The following is a 26,391-nucleotide window of genomic DNA, read 5'->3' on the forward strand; positions in this document are numbered from 1 at the left end:
TAATGTAATTTATATACGCATGTAGTTAGTTCTGTTCGCCGTGCCGTAAGCCATATAGTTGACACGTGCTCGCGAGTGCGCATGATTGAGATGATTCCGTAGTCCGCACTCCGTACCCCGCGCTCTACGCGAGAACGGAACATTTTTATTCCTTATCGGCTGATAGCCGAGACTCATCTGTTAACTGAATCTTTACGAGTCAATTGACTTCAATCAACCCAATTTAGCTTCATCAAGCCTCTCTTCTGTTTCGGTCCGCGATGTAAACTTTCCGTAGTTTCGTCAATACAACGTACAATATAATCCTGGCATTTATATCTGGCCGTTGTAATAATATCATTCAGTTTATGATCTGAAACTGTTTCAAGTCTATGCCATAAATCATAAAACTAACGGGCGTGCGTAACCTGGGGAACACCGACAACTGACATACTATTTTTGACGGTTGATTTAAGTAAGTGTCAATTAATTATATGACTGGCTGGCTTGCCGCTGTCTGGAAAAATAACCATTATCGCATTTAATGCCCCTTTCTTTGAAAATATCAACACGAAAATATTTATTATGTGTTACGAGAAAACATTAAAAAAACTTGCGACATTTTTAAGTGTTTCAAAATTTTTTTAATGGCTGGTTAGGGTCGGTCGCTTCACGGATTAAGTTTAAAATAATGTTAAGTTAAATAATTGTTTCGATGTTGTCTTAATGGGCTTTTCATTTTAAGTTTTTCGTGCAAAATATGGTACATTTTGATGAAAACGCAAAAATTATACCGGGGAACACAATTTTCGTTGACTTAGATCTGACACTTGTTTTCGATTGAGTTTTTGTTTGTCACTTTAACTTTTTATGTTTCAGGATAAACACTTTTTGTTCCAAAAGCTTTACACAATATACATACATTGGATAATACATGAAAAAAATATTGAATAAAATTCTTTTCGCAGTGCATGATTTTATTCATACAAATACTATTTATAGTTACTGTTAGTCAGATTGAGTTTATGTAAGAAGTAAATTTCTTTTATCAAACGAAAAACAAACATATTAACGTTTTTTTTGTTGCTTATATCCACTTTGAGTTAACGAAGAACAATCGCTATTCAGTTGTTATAGGCTGGAAGTCTCAACTTCTCTTTTAAACCATATATATTACGGCAATACATAACTCCAACATTACTTTAAAAGTATTGCAGAGATGCAATTTCTTTTGATCGAAAGTAAAATACCTAAGTTCCTTTTTCAACCATATTACTCTCGTTTCCAAGCCTTTTTAGATAATTCCGAATCTCGTGCAAAGTCATTCAAGTCACTCTGATTATATTCCTTATAAACGGAGTCATCTTCGATTTCAAAAATTTCATCGTTGATGTCACTTCGGCCTATACCATACTCGTATTCCTGTATTTCAAAAGAGGGTCAATCTTTTCAAACTGGCTCTGGGATAAATAAAGCACTGAATGTATAGCTGGTGGCATAGAATTGAGAATAGTCCAGAAACCGCATACGCACATCTAACAGAAGGCGACTAAACTATTCATAAATGAATAGGTTTACGTTTTGACCCATTAGTTTCTTTGTAGACGTCGCTCAGTACGCAACTCCTGATTTGAATTCAACTATGCCGTGTTGTGTTCTTTCAAAGTGTAGAAATACTGCTAGGATCTTAAAAAAATAGGATGCGATCACATTTCATGTGTAATTAGCAAATTAATGTGTATGTAACAAATGTATTACTTAAAAATTGAATTTTTTTTCCATCTGTCAGATTGTCGAAGAAACAAATTGAACATTTCGTTAGTGTTGCCAGGGTAGTCTTTTTTTTTTACCCTATTTTGCTCATATAATGAGAGAACTAATGAAAATTGGATCTCGGATTAAACAGCCCTATCGTCGACATTTTACCGACTTTATCTTTAAAGCATCAAACATTATTTAACATGATATAAAAATATCCGTTCTACGTAAAATAAAATCTGTTTTATATTTTAAGTTTAAAGTTCAATAATTCAATTACTCTTATTATTAAATGACCCTTTACTTATCTACTCTGTTGTGTCAATAAATATTTTCGCGTGCACAATAAAATTTTAGAGAAATTAACAGATTGCTTTTTTTTACCTTACATTTGTGTTATAATTATATTTTTTCCCATCGCGCAACATTACGCGGCGGAATCACGAATGCGCGCGGTGAAAGTGTGCCTAAGTGAGGGAGAATTATTGGACACATTCCGATGTATTCAAATATGATTCTACGCTCCTTCTGGACTATTCTTATTTCTTTGGCTGGTGGTATATGACGATACGGTATTTTTTTTGTTTTTCTTATTATATTCTGACGTTTTCACTATGCAAAATTAACAGTCACTTGAATGACCTCTGTGCTCTCGACTAATCATTGGTTTGCCAAATGGCAATTTATTTCGTGTTGCCCTCTCTCTTCACTATAACTAGCGACACAACATCTCACTACTTTTTTATTTGTAATTAAATAGTATTGCCAAGTATGAACCTGTTTCTGGTATCATATGGCTTGATTTGCCCCTCTACAGTCAAAATAGGTTAAAAGCCAATAGATGCTTCCTATGATCCAGGATCGATCCAGCGAAGAGTGGTACCATTAAGATAAGCTGTTGAGAAAAAAAATACGTGGTCGAAGATAATGACCCACAGTTTTGAAATCAGCATTCCAATTTATTTAAAACAGCTGAAGAATCGAGCACAGCCGATAGAAAAGCAAACGTGCTTCCTATGATCCACGCTGGAGCAAACGGATAGTGGTCATATTTAGATAAGACGTAGAGAAAATAAATGATGTGATAAGAAGAAAAATAACTACACTTTCGATGAAATCAGCATGCCCGTTTTACTTTTTAAAAGCAGATCTTTTTTGTCACATGAAGGTAAAATGATCAGGCTAACGCTTCTTATGTTCAATCGAGTTGATAAATCAATGATCGTTACAAATTTTCGTAGTTCGCTTTTTTGCAATAAACTTACGTCGGTTTGTTGGATAAAAGAAAAAATATTTTTAGTCGGATTTTCCTCAACGTGTCAATTTTATGGCCTTGGATAAGCACTTTGACCCCGAGCCTCGCTCTGGCGGTCGTAAAATATAAGAAATGCGATTGATTTAAATTTAATTTGTTAAATATGCTTTTGTTCTTTCAACGGACGAAATACAGCGATATCTCAGACCTTTCTCATGGTTGTACAAGTAATCCTTTACTTCATTTCAGTATCCCCACGAAGCCCCGAGGTGGCAATATTGACGCAAACTCTTAGCGCCTCTCTTATTCGCCTTCGATTCGTTGATTGCTCACAGAAGCTCCCATGGCCGGTGCCATAATAGTTCGGCCCGAACCTTACAATTCATTTCATGACTTTGATCATTTATTATTTCAACGGCCTATGCTTTTAACAAAGCATCATAAATAAAAGATATAAAATAAAATAAAAACAAAATACTTCTATAGTATATAAATAATATGTAATAAAAAAAATGCAGGCATGCATAGAAAAATCATCATCATCCCATGTCCGCTCCCTAGTTGGAGCATATGGTGTCCAGAAAGAGCCTCGCTGTCAGCAGCAGTGGACGTCCAGGACGTCAAGAACCTGATGCCATGAAAAGTAGACAAGCGTGGTTAAGGCTCTCAGCAGGCATCCGCAGTATATGACCCAGCTAACCGTATCGCCTCCGCTTGATGACAGTTGTCACCGGAGTTTGCTGTATCTGTTCTCTTATTACTTTATTCTCTGCTTAGTCAAACCACCGTACACCCAAGAATCTTCCGAGACTCGTATCCTCAAAACACATTATTTTGCTGTTTCGGGCCCCAATGAGGTGCCACGATCTTATCCGTAGAAGAGAACCGGTGCTGTGCAGGCCTTATATAGGCGGCATTTGGTTTTCACTGAGTAAATATTCGATCTCCAGACAGCCTTCATACTGTTGAATGTGGCGTCTGCTACTCCTAACCGCACTCCCAGTTCTTTTTGAATGTTGAAATTTTTTGCTACATGTACTCCAAGGTATTTAAAACTCTCTTAAGCATCAAAGCAAACTGTATTTTTTTGAACTTATGTGATGTCATCTAATGAGGTGGTTTTGCAAATATAATAGATTTGTGAGATATGATTTTCTCTTTTGGACTTGATGGGTTTGAAATTTAATAGACGTCCGAATCAGGTTGTCCTTAAAACGGCAAAATGCCACGAAAAAATTGCTCTGTTTGAACTGTTATAGAATGGCCGGTGAAGAAGTGGCAACGGCTCTGGTTTGCCAGATCGAACTCGGTTCTCCCGGTCTACTAACAAGCTAACGAACTAACATACCATTTACTACCGACAATCTAATAAACTGGAAAACCCAAAAACACGTAATTTATGTATGAACGTTCAATGTCGTATAATTAAGTATGATCGTTACTAACGCGAAGAAAATGGCATTCTGCGCCTTCATTCTCATCATAATCAGACGTGATGTTACGCAGAAATTTGCCGTCGTATTTGATGAAAAAATGCTTTAACCCTGCGATGGTCGCAATACCCAATGAGACTAGACCGGTCGCAAATTATCAGAGATACCCTCCTTATTTCTGTTCTCATCTTAATTAAAATAAATATATTAATTAAAAAGACAATAAAAAATTATTTTTTTTTTTCAAAAATAAATGTACAAAAATACAGAAAATCTTCGTATTTCTAATGAACACTAGTTTTTCATTGTTATTTTTTTATACTTAATCAATATCGTCTAAATTAATTTAATTTTTAAAAAAACGTTATTGATTTTGAAAAATTTTAAATAAAGTTATCAATAAAATTTCATGTTTTAGTTTCACCAACGAGCGCTTTTGCCTAAGTAAGCATCTTCAAGACTAGTAAATTGTTTACAATGTTTACGGCTTTAATACTATTTCTAACATATTTTGGTGATAAGAAGATCAAATAAGTAAACAGGGGACGGAAAACATGATTATTTAAAACTTGTCTGTTATCTATTTTATATTTCTTCCATAATATCGCGATTTGCAGTGTCTTTTTTGTCCTTTTTCAAAAAAATATTGTTGAGGGCAACGCAATATTCGATGTAGATATTTGAGCAAGGAGGTACCTACCAATAGTGAAAAAAATTATACATTTATAACGAGTCAGTATTAACGCCCATTCAAATTTTACTTAGATACTTTTTGATAATACACACGTGAAATTCATTTTTAATTTAAATTTATTAAGTAAACAAATATATTATTTTCAATTTTTAAAATAAATATTTAAGAACAAAAATTTACTCAAACTTTAAAAATTTTCCTTCTTTTAAAAACACGCACTATCCTAGATTCAAACTAAAGATATCAACTCTTTTTTTCTATGATATTTTCTTGCCCTTATTATTTTTGTTTTTTATTTTTTTTATTTCCTTTTTTAATTACTATAAAAAAATAATATTTTCTTTTCTTTTTATGTTACACAAAAATATTATACCTGTCTATTTATTATGGGAGCGAAAATTCATAAACATTTTTTTTATACCCACAAACAGGCCATGCCTTTGTGGGATTTTTTGTTTACTATTTTTACTGTTAATATGTATTTCATTTTTATGTAATTATCCTTTTTTTTAATACTCTGTTTTACCTCTTATGTATACTGTAAAAAAACAAAAAACAAAAAAAATAAAATAATAATAATAATCATGTGTGATGAAGATGGATTAGCATGGATTAGCTAGAAGTCTTATATGTTGACCGTTTTTCAAAATTATTTTAAACCATTATTATATTTTTCTTGTTTGTCTTTGCTACATAGTTTTAGTTCAGTTTTTTATATAATTTTTGTAATTGGCTTAGGCCGTAAGCATATACAATAAATAAACAATTAGAAAGGAAGCATCTTCACACTCTCACTGGCACATGGGTTTAGCTTCAGAAAGCATTTTTTATTAGTTAGTTACTAAGTAGTAAGTAAGCATTAGCCACTTAGTACAGTGAGAAGTAAGGCAAAGTATGTTGTGTAATATAAGACAGTAATGCCGTCCTACGAAGCGCTTACTTCTGAAGCAATTTATTTCTAATACACGCGGGTTGTGACGACGCCGACGCCGACGCCGACTTAATACTTGTGTATGTGCTTGTATGTGACTAGTATCTACCCCTTCGATCCATTCCCTGGCAACTTCCTGCATCGAGTGACATTACTGTGAAGAATATGCTATTTTATTTCATCGTTTCAATTCCTTACGAACGATCAATAAGTGAATAACGGCATATGTATTTAGTAATAACAAGCCCTAGGATTTACAATGTCTTTAATTAAAATAGTGGAATGTGAATTTTAAAGGCGATATTTGATTTCTATAGTGACCAATGTCAAGCTTAAATGAACGTTTTTTCATAAAACTAAACCAGATAAAATATGTGCTCGATAACAAAAGACTTTTCATAATCTTTAAAAAAAAATAAGACTTGATAATTTTCAATCTTAATTTTGACTAATCGCAAATCGAATTAAACCTCATTTTTCAATTTGCATTACAATTCTTAGACTTTTCTCTCTGTACATTAAAAAAAAAACAAATGTCCTATATGTGTTTAGTTGCTTATTTATTTATTAATTCAAAATTAAACTCGTTTAAATACAGGAGAACTTATTAAGGTTTTTAGGGCTGTGCCTGTTTTAAGCCATTATAATTAACAATACAAATACACTATACACTATACTACATTAATTAGAATAAAATAAAATGACATGTGAATCAATATAAAAGCAATCCAAAAAAACAATATATAAATAATAAAATTCCAAAGAATACAATTTTGAAAAGATAATCAGTCATAAATATTAAAATATAAGTTATGCGAATTTAGATTCATACATAGCCAAATAAACAAAATAATAGTATCATTGAAATTAACAAAATAAAAGTACAATAGTAAAATGCAGTAGTATTGGAAAAAAACAAAATAATAGTATCATTGGAATCAATAGAAAAATAATATATATAAAAAAACATAATTGAGATATGGTTTCCAGAAGCTCACTCTACACTGTAGTAAGAAATAGAAGTACTAAATAATATGTCAAATAAGATTGTGTGCTAAATTAAATATTACAAAAATACAAAATGAAAAAACATAAAAATCTCAAGTTTTATAAAAAGAAATAAAAGTAAAGTGGAAGGAAAGCGGATTTGTCAATTTTTTCCAATTGCTAATCTCAAACTTTAAAAAAAATGACAACCTCGTCCTTATTATTCTTATAGTCCTGCAATTTTATGTTTTTTGTTAAACGTTAAATAAAATTATGCCTTTCATGTAATGTCGAATAAACAAAATGAATAACGCTTTAAAGTAACGCTCTTAAAACTGTTATTATTTGTTTATTTGGAACCCCGTTGTTATTCATTCCTATGTAAAAATTTGTTTGTCAAAAACAAAATGCGTTTTCTTTTTTGTCAAATTATCTTTCGAAATTATTTAATTATTATTTATTAATTCGTACAATCACAAACAGCTTATTAATTTACATTTATTAGGACACGTCCCAACTCCGTAAGACTAAATTCCTGTGTTGAGTTTGGATGAAACATATTTTTGAAAACAACATCATTAAAAAACAACACATGGCACATCAATATAGAAAGAACAAAACAATGACAAACATTTGGATAACATGAAATAATCGCATTACCAATTCAAATCACTGAAAAATCGTCAAAGAGTTTCCAACTCAAATCACTCCCTCCAAAGAAAATCCAGTCTCTTACCCTCTGTTTAAAATTAATTTTGTCCTTGAGAGCGTATACGTTATTCAAAAATATCTTTGGTGCGATAAAGAGATTAAAATTAATATTTGCCGTCTTATGATTTTAATTAATATTTACATCGGTTTTAAATTGTTTTTTTTTTAATTTCCTTTACTTATGTAAAACTACTTTTTATTTTCGTGTTTTACGTTAAAAAATCTTTATAAATACCTCACTGGGCACAACCTGTGTCTAGGCATTCATTCACATGATTTAAATTATGCTCATACTGTCTAAATAATAATATATATATATTAATATATATATATAAAAATATATTTATATATATATATGTATAATAAAACATATACACTCATAGGGGAACGTGGGGCAAGACGGGGTGGGACTTTTAAAATTAGACGTCAGTAAAACGCATTTCTTTTTATAAATTTTTTAAAAAATGTACGAAATTAATCCAAAAAAAAATCATCGTGACACACTAGTGAAAGTACACACATATCAATAATTTTGATGGCCACTTGCGTTTTGTTTATTTATGTCACAAGCAGTAAAATTAGGTATAATAAGATAAAATTTTCAAAAAAAACGTTAAGTATTGTTGCACCCAAGAAAATTCACTGATCGCCACTGTGATTGCATCACTGGCGTAAGGTCAGGGAGAGAACGAATTGTCGTGGTACGCTTGAAGCTACTCAATAAATTTTGGCTTTTATAAGGGGGCTCCATTTTTCCTCCATACCCCGTCATGCCCCCCTTCTCCTACTTATATATAGAAATACATAAATTATAATAAAAAAGATAAAACACATAATAATATCATTAGTGCGGTACATATGAAACGGATTATGGTCCGAGGTTCGAACCCCATTCTACCCCATCGTAATTCCCATTTTCAAAAGTTATTTACAACTGGTGGAAAATGGCCCCAATATTGAAATACTTGGGTTAATTACAATAATGTATGTATTTATTTTCTCTGAAAAAAAAAAACAAATATTTTAATTATTATAAAATACCTAATTTATAAATCTGTATTTTATACTAAACGTGAAACACCGCGCTTCAAAACGGGAATCAAGTTGTGAAATGTGTAATGAAATGTAATGTAAAAAAATAAATATATTTAGCCACAGGCGCCGTGGCGTAGTTGGTTAAACGACCAACTGTGGAACTAACGTCACGGGGTCGATTCCCACTTATTGCACTAAAATAATCGAAGGAGTATTTTTTTTAAAATTGGTATTGTGGTGTATTTTTTATAACTTCCCAATATATCTTCTCATCTCAGCCGCTGACAAGCCTCTAAAATAGAGGCTTAGCGGGTTGTTCCTTTGAAAAAACCTCATAAAAAAGAGTTTCTAACAGGATCATTATTCAAATATGCAGACGTTTATGATTCACATCATTATTTGCCATACTTTCACACTTATAGGCTATGCAGACGTATGTATATTTTAAGCTACAGATTTCACATTACAATTTTTCCAGAAGTTGAATTGAACTACTAAACAAAGCATAGTTTACTGTGCTGTAATAGGATTGGATAAAACCTTTTCACCACAACGTATTATAATTGCTTTCGTCTGGTATTCCTCGAGGTATTGGAGTCGGCCCTACAAATCCTTTGTTCCATCCCTGAAATACTAATGATGCAGCGTTCCACCCCCTCCCCGAGCCTTCTCCCCTCCTTCGCCATTTCGATAGGTTCTTCTTGTCAGGTTCCTTGACTATACAGATAGCGCGAGATACGGGCATGTGTATTAGGTATCTCTGACACCTTTCCGCCGATCGAAACTCGCGAAGAAGTGTTTGGTAAACGATTAAGGCGTGAATAGGTAAAAAGTGATGGGAAATCTGATATAATATAGATACTATTCCGGTATACCTACACTCAATAATTTAGTATATAGTTTATCGATTTGAATTTTTATATACCGACTTTTTTCCACCACAACAGGCAAAAAGTCCCAAATTTGCTTTTTACTAAAGGCCTTAGACCCATTTCACACATATCATCCAAATCCACACAGCACGGTAAAATTAGGGTGGATCGACATTTATTATTATTATTTAGAAATTTATTCGGAATAGGAAATTGAGTTGAGATTAGTTAGCCTCGGGGTGTACTGATTATTGCGTTTGTCTGGCATTAAATAAGTAAAAATAAAAAAGCTTCCAAAATGAAATCGCTACCTACCTACGACCATATTCCCATGTAGATATGCAAAGCGGTAAAATTACCGTGGTATTTTACGGGAATGTTACCAGACTTTGGTAAAATACGGTATTATATAGTCTTTACGGTAATTTTTGGTAAAAAACGAATATGACCTACTAATTTTATTTTTTTGGAGATATAAAAATATGAGTAGCTTTGTTTTAATACACGTTATGTGACAGTGAAACCAGGTTAAGACCCATTTGGTGGTTGTCGAGATTTATTATAAGTAGGGAACGTTCAAGGTCATTTGTTCGGTTTGTACTTTTTTTGAGAAAAAATGTAATGGTGTTTTGAAACTAAACAGGATCGGTGGACATAGGGCCCTTAGTAAAACCTTAAGCTTGTGACCTTGAATGATTACCGCTAATGCCGTCATTTTTTTAAAAATCAGTTTTTCCGTATAATTATGTCCCTATAGATTTTCTAGAAAAAAAAAATTACACGATTGAAATGGATATTTTAAATCGTTTATTTAACATGATTTACACCTTTAAAATATGGCTCTTGAACTAGTTTTTTTAATAAATGAAGATAATGTTATTGTGTATCATAACGATAAAAATATTATTTTTGTTTTTACAACATGTCGTAGGGGAAGGTGGGGCATAATAGGGTAGTGGGGCAAGATGGGGCCTTGCGATAAAAGCTAAAATCTGCCGAGTAGCTCCTGTCATATTACGCCATTTGATGATCTCCTTTGACCCCCCACCAATGATGCAATTGCAGAGGACATGTGTGCACGCTCTGATACGCAGCGATACTTAACGTGTTTTTCGCAAATTGTATGTTTTTTTATCGAGTTTTGCTGCTTGGGACATTAAAGGAAGCATATCGTGATTTTAACTGGCTGATGGTCGCTTTACAAAGTATTGTCATTTACAGTAAGTTCATAAATTATTTCCAGAGAAATTGTATTTCGTAAACAATAAACGTTGTTAACAAGCATCGTAAAAGGGGCAAGACAGGGTATCGGTGCCCCATCTTACCTCATTGCTTGAACACAATGTAGTAACAGTTTTTAATTTCTTTGTGTAAGCAGAATATGGTCCGAAACTACGTTTGAAAGACCAAGAAAGAGAGTTGGTCAAAGGAATGCATGAATCGAGATAAAGAAGATATTTCAGAAAGAAGAAAAGGATATAAACTAGCTGCAAGATTTTATTCAATTCCTCAAACTACTTTGGAGCAAAAAGTTATGTTGGCCAGGCAAAATAATAACAGGATAGATAAGGTGAAGGTTTTTTTGGGTCCTAAGCAGACAGTTTTTAATGGAAATGAAGTAGCCATCGAAACGATCAAGACGTAACTCTTCTTCCATAAATGATGAAGATGATACAGAGTGCCTGTTTTGTAGAGGGTCATACGTTGAGTCAAATAAAGGCTGGATAGCGTGTCAAATGTGCCAGAGCTGGGCACACTGTTCATGCGCTGGAGTAGACGAAAAAAAACAAGACACCATCCTTGTCTGTCCTAGTTGCGAACCGCAGTAGGCGGTACCCCATCTTTCCCCACCAATGGGGCAAGACGGGATAATTACGACTGTTTTTAATTGATTTATTTCACAAGTTTTTTTATCTTATTTTTAATTTTTTTGTAACACGTTTGTTAGATTAAAGATCAAAGTTTATAAAAATAAATTTATTTTAAAGGATTTAAAAAAAGAAACACGTTTTATTGACGTATTACCTTAAAGGCCCCATCATGCCCCACCCTCCCCTATAATACTTACTATTCGCCATGTGGGTAAAAACACATGTATCTAATTGACCGGTTTCTAGAATCCACAGAAATTTCTAGAGTGAGAATATGAGCCTAAAATGGATACAAGTGCATAGAACCTGTCGAAAACGACCTTCGTGAAAATATTACCAACTAAAATATAGCATGTTTTTGCGATAGGGTTAGTGCAGGGCGCAGGCGCAGGCGCGGGTCTGCCTATAGCTTAACGTGGCGTGGGAACACGTGCATTCGATTAATCTAGCTTCAATAATATTACGCTGTCATAATAGAATGCAATGTTGAATGTTTTGATGAGAACGACAGTTTGCATTTCGTTCCACGAAATTTAACGCTGAATATATTAGAAATTATTTACTGTTTTGTTTGCACTGAAAAATAATTGTTTCATTAGGTTCACTTAAAATCACTGTAGAAGCGAATTTTTTCATGACAGTTATAAGCCACGGCACATTATAAATCGGAATAATATTACAAAATTTGAACCGCATTTATACACCTTGGAAAGATTAGTAATTTCAGTTAATAAATTAAAATATTTCGTATTACTTCGTCAGATAGAAAAATATAACCCCGTTTTTTCTGTCAATTCCCTTAAATTAATATTTGTAAATATTGTTTTTATTTATTTTACGTTTTGTACATAATTTTTAATACAAATTCTTCCAACCAACCAATAAAATAAAAGTTTTATTTTTATGATTCAAGTGAAAACATATTTCATAGAAAATAAAGATAAAAAAACCTAAATGTATTTGTAAATAAATAACCTTCAATCGATATTATTACTCAATGGGAAAAAGAAAAAAAGAGGAAAAAGGAGAGATTAAAGAGGAGAAAGGAGATGTTTCTTCAGACGTGATTTAAACAGTGGTACTGTGGGAACATCTTACTGTAATACAGATACGTGGCTACATAAAAAAGTTTATTTCATCATCATCGTAATTCCCCTTTCGCATCAAATAGTGCATAGGGTACTGGATTGGAACACCAATCGCAGCGTATCTTATAAAAATTGTTACACGAAGGTAAGATTAGTCTAACGCTTTTTTGATAAAAAAGGAATAACCCGCTAAGCCTCTATTTTGAGGCTTGTCAGCAGGTGGGATAGAGGATTTGGAAGGAGGTAATAAAAAATATACCACAACACCCAGACCAATTAAGGAAAAAATCTATCTTGTATTTTTTTTTCTTGCAACTGGCGGGAATAGAACCCGCGACGCCAGTTTCACAGTCGGCCGTCTAACCAACTACGCCACGGCGCCTGTCGTTGTTTTGTTTGTTCTTTGTTGTTCTTTTAAAAATGGGAAGTGTGAAGTGAGAGGGATACGATCTTTTAAACTAGACAGGAGTGGAGTAAACGCAGTTTTGTTTATTTGGTTATTTTCTATTAATATTTTATTGTGAATTGTTTTTTTTAATATCTAAGATTTCCGATTTGTCTTATTTTCAACATGAAAAACTTTTAATCCGGTGTCTTTATAAAAATTATAATTGTTTTCATCAGATAGATCTAAGAAATTTAAAAGGTGGTTCACAATAAGAAAAAAAAACCTAATATACGATACTTCCTTGAATCCATTACTGTCTAGTTTTAACGATTGTATCCATCTCACTTTGCACCACCCATCTTTAAAATAACTACATGACAAAAAGACTCGACTTACTAGCTCCATATGTATCGATAAAATAAAATTGGATATTTTTCATAATAGGGTTGACTGTACTTTAATAATAAAACCTGTGTAGATTTGAAACCGGTCTGTTGAAAACACAAAAAATAAGTGGTTAAAATCAATGTTGTTTTATATTTGTTTTATATATTTATTTAATTAATTATCATGCATTTCTCACTGGGAAATTCCGTAAAGAGGAATATATTTAGGTTTCATTTTATCTTTTCTGACAAAAAATAATATTTTTTACATATACTTTAAACGACGCTGAAAGGTTATATCTTGTTGCTTGACGAATACTCCGCGTTCCACGATTATTGTTTACGCAACGAGAGCGCATAAAGACGTGATTATTGGTACCTTAAAAAAACAATATTATCTTAGAAGTTGATAAAAACGTTCTAAAAAAATATGAAAGAGTTCAATCAATTAAACCAATAATGATTAAAAGAGTTTTTTGTCCATTTTTTACGGTTTCCGTTTTTATGACTTTATTTCTTAAATAAACCCGAAATCTATGGTTCTTACAACATTTATTTGATTAAAATATGAGTTCCATAAAAACATTTTTTTTTATTTGCGACTTAATATTGTGCAAATAGGACAATATTTTTTTGAAATAGTCTTCGACTGTATACAGAATCCACCCAATATACTTGTACAGGACATATTATATCTTCGGTAGTTATGTTAACGTATTTGGACGCAGCAAACTCCGGTGACAACTGTCGTCAAGCAGATGCGAAACGGTTGACTAGGACATATACTGCGGATGCCCCCTGAGAGCTTCAACCACGCTTGCCTTCTATAAAAAGCATCAGGCTCTCGACGTCCTGGACAGCCGCTGCTGACTGTTCGTCGCCAGCTTATGTCAGAGCTTCAGAACGAGAACCTGACTTGAAAAGACGCAATGGAGTTGGCAGCCGATAGAAATGCACGGAGGCTCTTTGTGGATATCATATGCTCCAACTAGAGAATAGACATGGAACGATGATGATGATGATGTATTTGGAATTCACAATTTACCCAACAATGATTCTTTGTTTCATGATTATCACAACGGAATTGCTAGGAAGGGACCTAACGAGGTTTGCTCTTTTATTTTGGATTACATAAACATGTGCCTGAAACTGAAGAGGAAGTGCATTTGTATTAAGATGGATGTGTATGTCAAAATAAAAATCATTCGATTGTGAGAATGTGTTTGACTTTGGAAGAAATCAGAAGATTCATAAAAAAAAATGATCAATTTCCGGTATGTAGCCATTCTTTTCCCCCATGCAACCGTAACTTTGGTCTGATTAAAAGAACTGTGAAGAAAACTGACACCATAGAATTCGTATAGATGATAGTCAAATGTTCTGTCAAAGAGAAAATTTACTGGCAGGACGAATCCGAATCATGACATTCATCATTATTACCTACTATTAGTATGGATATGTTATATGGCGTCATTTTGGTAGTAAAATACCTCAAGGGAGCTAGTCTACCGAGAATTCAAGCGACCTGTTGAATACCAACATTTGAAATAATAACGATTAGACATAATTTAATGACGTTAAAAGTTTTGAATAAAATAGGTTATAACTTAATTGTTTAGGTAGGCATACTAAAAGAGATGGTGTTTCTGATTTTTAAAATATACTGTTACCAAACGATTATCAATGATGTTAATTGAATTTTTTTTCGTAGGAACGTAACAAAAGTTTGACAATCGCAAATACTTTTTTTATATTTTGATTTTCTACAATACGAACACTTTTATCCCTTTTTACTGGTGATTCATTGTTTATTATTGAGGCACACTAGAACTTTTATAATATCTACTCTCTTTTTCTATCTAATTTACAAATTCTTTCGTTTCTAACTAGCTTACGGATTTCAATGTGTTTATGGCAAATATTGCCCTACGTTATGTACGTTGCATCAAAAAACAAAACAATAAAACAAATATCGATTACCAATCTGCCGTAAAAGATAACAAAGAGAATGGCCTTTCAATTCCTGAGTTGAATCCTCACACGGAAATAATTAAAATCCAATTTCGATACTGGCATTTCAAATAAACAAAAAAAACAAATGTTTTCGTGCAATCGCGGTTTTCATTCCTGCCATTCTAAGTAATTTAATAATTTAACCATCGAATATTGAAAAGCTTTCAAGAACTTTGAAGAACAAGTACGAGTGCGTAAGCGTTAACCCGAGCCGCGAATCCCACAAGGAGTTGATTGTTTGACCGATACGAATTATGACCTAGGACTCGCCGTAGACAGATAATTGAAATGGACAAAATATATATATGGACTAGCCAAAATAATGGCATCCTCATCAAAAATCCAACCTCTTCATCAAAATTAAAGACTTTATACCAAAAAATTAAAAAATCAAGCAATCGGAAGCATATGTTTATAGCAAACTGGGCTTCTGTGATATATGATCGGTTTCTAGAGAACCGGTAACAATACATAATAATACAATATGTATTTTTTTTTTTTAGTGATCCTGGGTAAGTTAGATTTGTTCCATCGTTTTGGATACCGTTGCAGGAGCCTTTTTTAGGCTAAACTACGTATTGTGTAGGAAAAAAAAGGGTTTAAGTACTAGTGATTTGTACCGTATCGCAGTCAGCAGTTGGTAGGTACATTAAGTTTCATTTTCGTCGTGTATACTATCGTAATAATGTTATAATTATAAGGAAAACTGCAAATACAAATCATAAAATACGAAATTGTAATCCAAAAAAATCTACGTGTACAATGACATAATAGAGAGAATGACTGAGGGGATAAACTACAGAGGGCGCCCTTTTGAACGGCGACTCATATGTTGAGCTAAAGAGAGCTGCAGAGCATAGAGAGCAGTGGAAAACGAGACGCAGGAGTTTGCTGCAAACCAATCCCCAGGATGGAGACTACAAAGAAAAAAATGCGAAAATGGAAAGACAAATGAACGTGGTTATGCAGAACAGCCAGCCATAGAAAAGTGAAACTGAGATATTAGCACCCTTGTGAAAAGAGTGAATAATCAAATCTACACAACAGTTGTAATGTTTTTGGCTTTTACAAATGATAAACAATGAATACATCCGTTTTTTCATATTACGAACAAGAATCGAATTATGTATTTGACCAGTTTTAATGATTTTTAAAAGTACTTTTTAAGTACTGTGGATGTTTTCTGCAAATTGAAAAATGCCATTTTTGTGATCGACACCATTTTCAGAATGTGATTTTTACAGTTTTACTCTATAAAAGCGGTCTGTCTGTTTTAGCAGAACATAGAATTGACCTTACTTCACCCGACAACACCAATATCTAATTTTTTCAAAATTGTGGACCTTTACTGCTTTCTGCATAGCTACGCTACGTTCAAATGCCAGACAGTCAAAAATACTGAACAATTAATGAAACTTAAATATTGCAATGACATTCTTGACAACTTAAAAAATAAATTGAATATGGTGAGTTATTTACAACTCGTTGAAAATGGGTCTCGAAATGAAATATTTGGGTAAATAATAAGAAAGCAAATATTTATATTAATATAAAAATCAAAAATCAAAATAAAAAGCAAATTATGACTTCACTAAACAGACGAAACATGTTATGTAAATCTAAAAGATTATAAAAAAATATCAATCAATATATTTTATAATTGGTATACGTTTTTTTAAATCTATTCATATCTACTTTTGCACATCTAGTAAATTTCTAAACTGTAACTCTCTAAAAAAAAGAGACCAACTATTGTGCTTGGAGAATAACTTGCACTGTTATAGTTATTTATTTATTAGAATTTATATAATTTTGAAAATACGAGTATATGAAAAAAAAACTTTTAGGATATAAAAAGAAAAATAAAAAATAATAATACATTCACACTAATTAAAATTGAATGCATTTTTTAGTTCATTGGGGAGATTATTGTGATTTTGGACACCTTTAAAGACAAAGCTATTTTGACCAAGACTTGCGTGGAATTTAGGGATTTTACTATTATTTTTGTATCTGAGTGACTTATTTATCTTAAATTCTTTTATTTTTTCTTCTTTATACATTTGTACAGTGGATTATATTTTATAAGTAGTGTCTACTGTATGAACTTTAAATAATTTATATCCAATTTCCGTATTGAATGTTGACGGTTTCTTTAAAATTACTTTAATAATTTATATTTGTACTATTTTAAGAAGGTTTAATATATGGCATATGCACCTCTCATTTAGTTAAATAAAAAGTGCAGGGCCCATTTTCCCGATCTATCGAACGGTTTATCACTAAATATTGGATACTAATTACCCGCCACGAGAGAAGCGTAAGTTAGAGAAAAGAGTAACGACGAATAGTGACAAGCGCTGAGCAGACGAGTTCACGGCTGGTGGTAGCTAATTGGCCGTAACAGGCCGCGTCACTACCTACATGGCTACATGGCACATGGCACATGGCACATGGCAGTGGATAGTACAAGACTCGGTGGACATGTGACAAGGCGGTCAACTTCCACAATAAAATAGGTCAGATCCAATTTCGGGACATTTCAACGTCACGCCCCCTCCCTTCGCACACAGCCATTACTTACAGCGAACAATATTTGTCTACCATTATAAGCGCGAATAAAGAAATATTTTATAAACATTTTGAGGAACTAGTATGTACGCACTTCGTAAAAGAACCGCAGATTTTATTTATGGTGAATGGGTGGCGTCATGTTCTCAGCGCGTTAAGTATAAAAAACTAACTAATTAACCGTTTGTTCAATTTATTGTAATAGTTCTCATAATTTTAATGGAATTTAACTAATATAGTTAATAAAAAAATAACAAATATATTGAACTTTTTTTTTCTTATTTGTGCAATTTGCGTTTTTTTTTGTTTTTTTTTCCATACATATATTATTTGCATGGAAATATAATTACAAAAATACACTTGAGAAAAATACATCTTAAAATTAAGCTATAACATGAATGGGAAAAAATGAAAAAAAAAAAAAGAAAAATAAGAGAAAAACCAAATTAACATGTGCTGAAATTACGAAAATATGATTTATTTGCAGTATGTATTTATTGTTAATTTTAATATTTTTTTTTCAAAGAATGTTAACCTGTAATTAATGAACAACATCTAAACATAACAAATTGCGATTATTATACCAATGTTGTATGTATTGTTTATTGTTTGTGAATCATAATAATTATGTAGTCAAATTAAGTTTTACTTTGATTTTATTATTTTATTGGTCTAAAAAACTTATAATTTATTAAGTACCAATGTTGTATTCATATTTTTATTATTATTATCTAGTTATTCTCAACTTTACTGTGTTATTTTTATAGTAATAACATAATATTTTCTCACGGTTATTGTTGCCTTTTATTTAGGGATGTTACGTTTCTTTTTTACTTTTTGGTTTTTTGTATTATATGTTCACAAAATTGTTAAGTTTTAATTATTCTATTATTTCATATTATGTACTGCATAATTATTGTGCACTGCTGTGATTATTTCTGTAAATCGTTTTATTGTAACAGGTTCTTTAAACCGTTGATGTACATAAATAAATAAATAAATAAAAAACCAAATAAACAAAATATAAAAATAAACAAATCTATATGTCTCACTTCATCTTTACTTTACTATTAAGAAAATAATGTTAGAACGAGGAAGTTCAGTGGTTTTTTTCATTTGTTAATAGACTAAGCTGAACTAACTAATAAGCTCAACCAAAAATCTTTTTTCTTTAATTTTATGTATCGTATTATCAGCGATATGATTTTAGAGTTTTGAGTTTCTAAAATTACTTCGCTTGTGATGTGTCAAGTTCTCTTCCGCTTCTTATCGGTTAGTTCTGCCAATCGGTCCACCGAATTATCGTAAACCGGAAATCTTTCTCTACTCTTTTATAATTGGTTGATTCATATGAACTAGTGACGTCGTTCAAAGTAGTTAAAAATATTTTTCGTATATTTTGAAGAAAATTTGTCTCAAATTTGCGTTAATGCTCTAAATTTTACCGCGCGTAAGTAAAAAAAAAATGTATCCAATTTCCCGTAAGTCCAATTTCCTCACTATCCCACTGCGGAACGGAAAAGGAAAACAAATTTTTGACAACTTTTTTCAGAAAAGCTTACCTTGTAATTTAAATCTATGGACAGAACAAGCGGACGAGCAAAAGTTATCGCGCCTTATTTCTTGACGCAGTCCCCCTGGACTTATATGCGCTTCTTACACCGACCCGACGCGACGTTCCAACATTATAGCTTCCTGGGCCTCGATTTGATGGGAAGATAAAAACTTCATACCTATGCCTTGACAGTATAGTTGAAGACATATTCTCTATAGCGATTACGAAGATACACTACTGACCCCCCACCTGCAAGTTTTGAATAGGTACATCGATATGAAACAAAGGGAAGCGTACGTCGCGGTAGACATATCTACCTACTGAAATGACATAGCTTCACTATCACGTCATAGTTGAAGATAAAAGTCTCCCGACCGACTATTAAGATACACTACCAATCCCCACCAACGGATCTAGAACCCTTCGATACGTTTATCTACCCATAAAAAGTGACAAAAACGATTTTCCAGTGAGCAATTTTTCTTTAATTACGATTTACTTAAATTTTCAATCGTTTCGAGGTTGGCACTTTTTTCTTAAAAGCGTATTCAAAATATAAGAGAGAAATAAGTAAATTTTAAAGTCAAATTAAATTCTGACGTAACTGTTTGTTTTCGAAACGAGTGGTTATATGCAAAAAATAATGTCGCTAGATTCTGCCCTATTAACATTTAAGAGTATATAGGCGTAAAAAAGTTGCCACTATAAAAAAATAATTGGTTATTATATTTTTTCCATCTGCTTTACTATCTTCCCGAGTGTACGTATCGAGACGTTAAAGGAGCCGGCTTTGTAGTCGCTCGGTAGATGAATACAGACGATCGTTCAGCATATAGTCTAAGCAAGTTTCAAAAGTCTTTTAAAAATCATGTTTAGGCGATCATTCTTTGCTTGAATTGGGATTTATTGGAGTTTATGATCTGAACTCTGAAGTTGGTACTTTCTATCACAGAAGCCTATTTAAAATATACGTGAGAACTTTTTTTAATGGTTATGAAGTAAGGTACGCGGACTATGTTTTGCGGTCATTCATTGATTTGTTTCGATCATACGATGTCGAGATGGCAAATAGGTAGAACATTCCGTGAAAGATACGACAGAAGTTAAGTATACCGTCTCGATATGTACATATGAAGAAAGCGTCCATAATTGAGGCCCCGGTAAAACATTTTGTCCGACCTCAGCCAACTACTCATTTACTCATCACATGACCTCATCGCCGTCAAAACTTTATTTCCACCTTAGATCACGTGAATATGAGAAAAATTTGACCAATTTAAACCCACCGTCGTGAATAGCGTTCAATTGAATAATTGACGCAAAAGGTAGGATTACATTGTTCTGACGTGTTGTGAAGTGGAGTGTGGGGAGCTATCTAGCGTATATCGCCTCTATGGATAGTGTTGTGACGCCACGACACGCCGCACTAGAGCAATGTAATTCTGTCCATTCAATATCTGTGCTAGATAGCTCCCTAACGAACCACTTCACTTACGCACTGGAAGCTCCATCACAAATAACTTTACGAGTTATTTACAACTCGTTGAAAATGACCCTCAAAATGAAATATTTGGCTTAATCATGAGAACTCAAATATTAAAAAAAAAAAAAAAAAAACTATCGACGTGCTTAAAAACATGCTAAGCATTTGAGCGATCATAATGAACAATAATTAACATGCTGAAGTTATCGCAGTCATAAGTCAATGGGTGTGTAATCTCTAAGTCAACGCTCGTGTCGGTTTGTTTTTTGTTTTCCTCGTAAATAAATACAGTTCATTGGCGAAAAATCGGCGTTCACAATAAAAATAATACAATATGTTTCATTTGCCAAATAGTTGGGAGTATTTAATACAAAAAAGTGAAAATTAAATTACAATTACTATGGCGACTGCTTTTCTTGACATCTGGCTAGCCAACCAACTGCTTAATGTAATAAATAGCATGATAAATAATAAATAAATAAATGAAAATATCAGTGTTGGAATATTTTCCATATTTACACCGGTGAAATTCAAATATTTGATTGCGCAACAGAATTATTCGTCGAGAAACGTAAATATTTTCACATTTAATATTAGGTGTTCACGAATGTTCCATTGTGATCGCGAATACGATAAACAATTATGGTGAGAAATTGTTATCACGTCGCTTATTAGCACGTCAATAGTTATTTGTGATTGAGCTATAGAACGATTATAGTGTGACAACGAACTCAGTGTAATTTTACGTTTGCTCGGTTCAACAACAGGCACAACCATTCGAAATTCGAACACAGTACGTATTGTGTATTTGAAACATGACATTCGTTAAAAGGGGCTTGGTCCACTTCTAAATTGTACAACCTATTTATATTGTCCACAAGGACAATTAATAAACACATACCATGTAAAAAAAGTTACAGATAATACATGACACGTAGAAATGGGCTGTACACGGATTGAGGCGTGGATCAACCGAATGGGTAACATGGCGATAGCGACTTTTCACGCTACGGCAAAAATTTACACGGCTCGATTTTAAACAAATAGATTGGATTGATATTATTTTTTTTGTAATTCGACAATGTTTTGAGTATGTCCAAATGTTTGCAGACAGGATGGATTTTCTCCCTAGGGAGTTATTCCGATCTTAATCCCAGAAATTGTTAGAAGCATTTCATATCGTATCTATGTCCGTAGAACTCATCATACTGTACTCAAAATTCCATGCTCACAGACTAATTATATGAAAAATAGCACTCTTCGATGAACACAGACTACCTATAATGACAGTTTTAGTGACATCGACATATTATACTGTAAATACAATAGTTTTATCAGATCTGTTAAAGACATTTTCAATTTATCTCCCGCTTAACTTTCAACTTTTACATACATCTATTACCTGTGTATTTTATGAATTATTGTTGGTTGTGAATTTTTTAGTGATAAATATAAATGTTCATGGAAGCAGAGAAAGAAGGGAGGAAGGTAGAGTTGGAACTATACTACATCTTTTCCCTTTTATGTAGGCATTTTTTATTTCATTTTTATAATATTTCTTTTTTTTAGAATTTAAAATTTTTCTTTCCCTCTCCTTTTGTATTCATAATAAATTAATGGGAAATCTGTAATTGGTCTAACTTTTTAAAATTGTTTTCTTGTAACTTGATTTTGTTAAAAAGACTGTATGATTTCTATAATAAATAAATAAATTGGTTGCAACAGCGAGAGAAAACATTTTTGAGAAGGGAATATGGGAGTTTAGGCATTTACAGGGCGTATAACATGTCATTGGCTAGTTTTAATGGCCACTTTACACACTGTGTAACATTCACCATCATGCCCACGTTTAAACATTCACAGTTTCTTAATCCTTCCATCTGTCGACTATTGTAAAAAAAGGAGCAAAATTGTTTTCAGGCGTTGCCTAGTAGGTGATTTGATTCAGCCTGATGAAGCTCACCCACATGATAAAGGTTTCAACTCCTTTACTTCACGAAAGTCGACAGATGAAAGAGTAAAAAATAAAATATACACATTTTCGAGCATAAATATCGATGTTATTTTATCCTGATGAAGACAGCGTTCATAATCGCGACCCAGAGGTGATATCCCAAACGCTGCGCTGTCGCGGCCGAACAAAAAAAGCTTTTATCTCGCGTATTTACATTTTTAATTTATTGTATACGAGTATACGGCCTAAGCCAATTGAATGTAGTTTTGCAGAAAACAGCCAGTGCACAATATTGAAAAAAATAGATATCGGTATTTTCGAGAGCAGTAAGGTCGTTTCTATTTATTTATTTTACTGAAACAAACAGTCGACAATGATATAATAACATAAAAAAATACGGTTTAAAGACAGACCAGCGTTTTTTTTCTAAATAAAAATCATACCTATTAAATTGTGGTAAAGCAAAAGGCTATGCTAAAAACAGCTAAGCCGCTTTCATACAAAAATTTGTATCAATCACCTTCTGAAAATAGTGTCTATCACAAAAACGGCATTTTTCAATTTGCAGAAAACACCCATTGTACTAGAAAAATCTTTTGTTTCTTTCAAAAACATTGAAACTGGTCAAATATGTAATTAAATTATTGTTGTGATATATAAAAACTTATGTTTTCATTGTTTATCATTTGTCAAAGTCAAAATTATTTCAACTGTTGTGTAGATTTGATTATTCACCCTTCTCAAATATATGCTGTTATCTCAGTTTCAATTTTCTATAGCTGGCTGTTTTCTGCATAACTACGTTCAATTACAACAGTTACACGGAGAAACACACGTACAAGAAACTGAACAAAAAAAAAACTATTTAGCAAAGACAAACAAGAGAAATACAATAATAATAATATATAATAAATTCATAAAAACGAAAGACATTTAAGACTTTGAACTAGACCATGCCAATCCAACTTAATCCCACATTGTTTTAGTGGCGAAAAGATCTACAAAAAGTCGAAAGATCTATCCTGAAGAATTCCAAGTCATGTGACGAATTGACTAATCTACCATTTTTAGCTGAGAACGAATGCAGCTAGAGGCGCGATGTAAAAGTCTGTATGAGGATATAGAAGATATCACAACAGTAATAAGTCAAAAAGACTTATCGCATGAGGTAATATCATGCATAGTAAAAATAGTAAAGGTTATTGTTGAAATAAATGAAAATAGGACACAAAAACAATACCATTTTAAATATCATAAACTTTTCTGCTCATACAAATTAAAAATACACATTTGGTAATGATATTTACAATTACAATACGCCTTACTACTCAAGGAATCTTCATGTGTCTAAGTTTCGCTCAACAAAGTTTGGCAGAAGGTCTCTGGAAAATATTGGCCATTCCGAATTTAATAAACTGCCCGATGAGCCAAAACACGAAAAGCCGAATAGAAAATCCAGAAGTGTCACAATTAAAAAATATAGCTTAAATATTTTTGATAGTGATAGCTATTAATGTAAGGTATAAAGATGGTGTAAAGTACTGTGTTTTATGTTTCTTATAATAAAATGTTCTTATACTATTTCGGATGTATTATCTATGTATGTAATGTCACAAAAATGTTTTTTTTTTTATGTACGGTCCCAAATGAGTTTTTTTAATAACTCTTGGGAGTATAATATGTTCTTTTTGTATTATATGATTTATTAATAAAATGCCGAACTCCGAAAGTGTAACGGAATGTCTCTTAATGCCTGTCAATATTTCTCGGCTTCTCCTGAATGAGTTTTCTGTGGTTTCCTCTTTTTGAAGCAAATGCGGAGAAGTTCCTTAGCAAGGTCACAGCCGATTATCACACCAGATCCTCACACTATGGTTAGAGTAATTAGAAGAAACATACCTTTTACAGTTAATATAAACTTAGTTCATAATAAGTAAGGCAAAAAAAGCAACTCCTTTAAATAAAAAAATAAAATAGTTTAATTTACACATTCTGGACATTGGGGCATAAAAAGAAAACTTGCTCTCAGAAGATTTAATAAATAGCAGTTTTTTTATTTCTGTAACTCAAACACAAATAACTATTGACGTGCTTAAAAACATGCTCAACATTTGCGCGATCACAATGAACAACAATGAACATTATCACAGTCATAAGTCAACGCGTGTGTAATCTCTAAGTCAATGCTCACGTCGGTTTGTTTTTTGTTTTCCTCGTAAATAGATACTGTTCATTGGCAAAAAATCGGAGTTTACTATAAAAAATAATACAATATATATTGCATTTGCAAAAAAGTACGGAGTAACTAATACAAAAAAGTAAAAAATTGAATTACAATTACTATGGCGACTGCTTTTCTTGACATCTGGCTTGCCAACCGCCTGCTAAATTCAATAAATAGCATGATGAATAATTAGTTAATAAATAAAAAGCATGATTAATATTAAGTAAATAAATAAAAATAGCAGTTTTTAAATATTTTCCATATTTCCACCGGTGAAATTCAAATATGTGATTGCGCAGCAGGATTATACGTCGCGAAACGTAAATATTTTGCACGTCGATAGTAATTTGTGACGGAGCTACTAGTGACATGGTTAGGAACATGAACATGATTAATTGATTGTGACAGAGATGAGACATCACTTATAGCATTAAGTATTTTGAAAATGCACATAAAGCACGCGAGATAAAAGCGTTTTCTTCGGCCGCGGTTCAGAATAGCACCGCGGTATGCACCTCCTTCGTCCTTCTCATTATCTGGATTGCTGGCACGAAATCTTAATACTCGCGTAATTTCCAGCGTCTTGTCTATTTATCTCGCGGCGCAGATCATCGTGACATCATTTGTCATCGATGGCAAACCGCCGCATTCTCTTCGCACTCCTAAAATCAAACGATCTGCAGTCGTGAAATTGTCAACGCCGAAATAAATAACAATTAAAATAACGATGTTGTTTTCTTTCTTTTACTGCTGTCAACTTATGAAAAGGAAATACGTACTTCTTAATGTATATTATGTTTTTGCTATTTGCGTCCCAGTTGGCTTAAAATTCATCTTAAAAAGCAACGAAAACCCGCGACAGGAAAAATGAATAACGCATCCGGAAATAAAACTAACAATTGAGTCGGCATACAATTTTGAAATCAGAATATAATTTCTGCGAGATTAAATTTATTTTGTAAGACACGTGTTAAAAAATTACGTACTTAGCGTAACTTTATTTAATAACGTGCCTTAGTCATCCATATTTTTTAATCATTCTAACGCCAACGTCTCACCAAGAAACTATAAATATATATTTATTCTAATAATTTGAGTTTGTCCAAACATTTTTTTAATTTTTTTTATTATCATATACGGAAAAATTGCGTTTTTCAAAATTTATAATATGAACATATTTAGTTAAATTATTTTAAAAAAACA

At 32.5% G+C, this 26,391-nt stretch overlaps 1 protein-coding gene across 7 annotated transcripts in view; it reads left to right on the forward strand.

The window, feature by feature from the left end:
* The window catches only part of heph (polypyrimidine tract-binding protein 1 heph), a 728,190-nt gene that overhangs the window by 564 nt on the left and 701,235 nt on the right, over positions 1 to 26,391 (forward strand). The gene's annotated exons all lie outside the window — the stretch shown is intronic.

The sequence above is a fragment of the Micrasema longulum genome, unplaced genomic scaffold, assembly GCF_059751315.1.
Source record: "Micrasema longulum isolate JH-2025_06_02 unplaced genomic scaffold, ASM5975131v1 h1tg000657l, whole genome shotgun sequence".
Taxonomy (NCBI): domain Eukaryota; kingdom Metazoa; phylum Arthropoda; class Insecta; order Trichoptera; family Brachycentridae; genus Micrasema; species Micrasema longulum.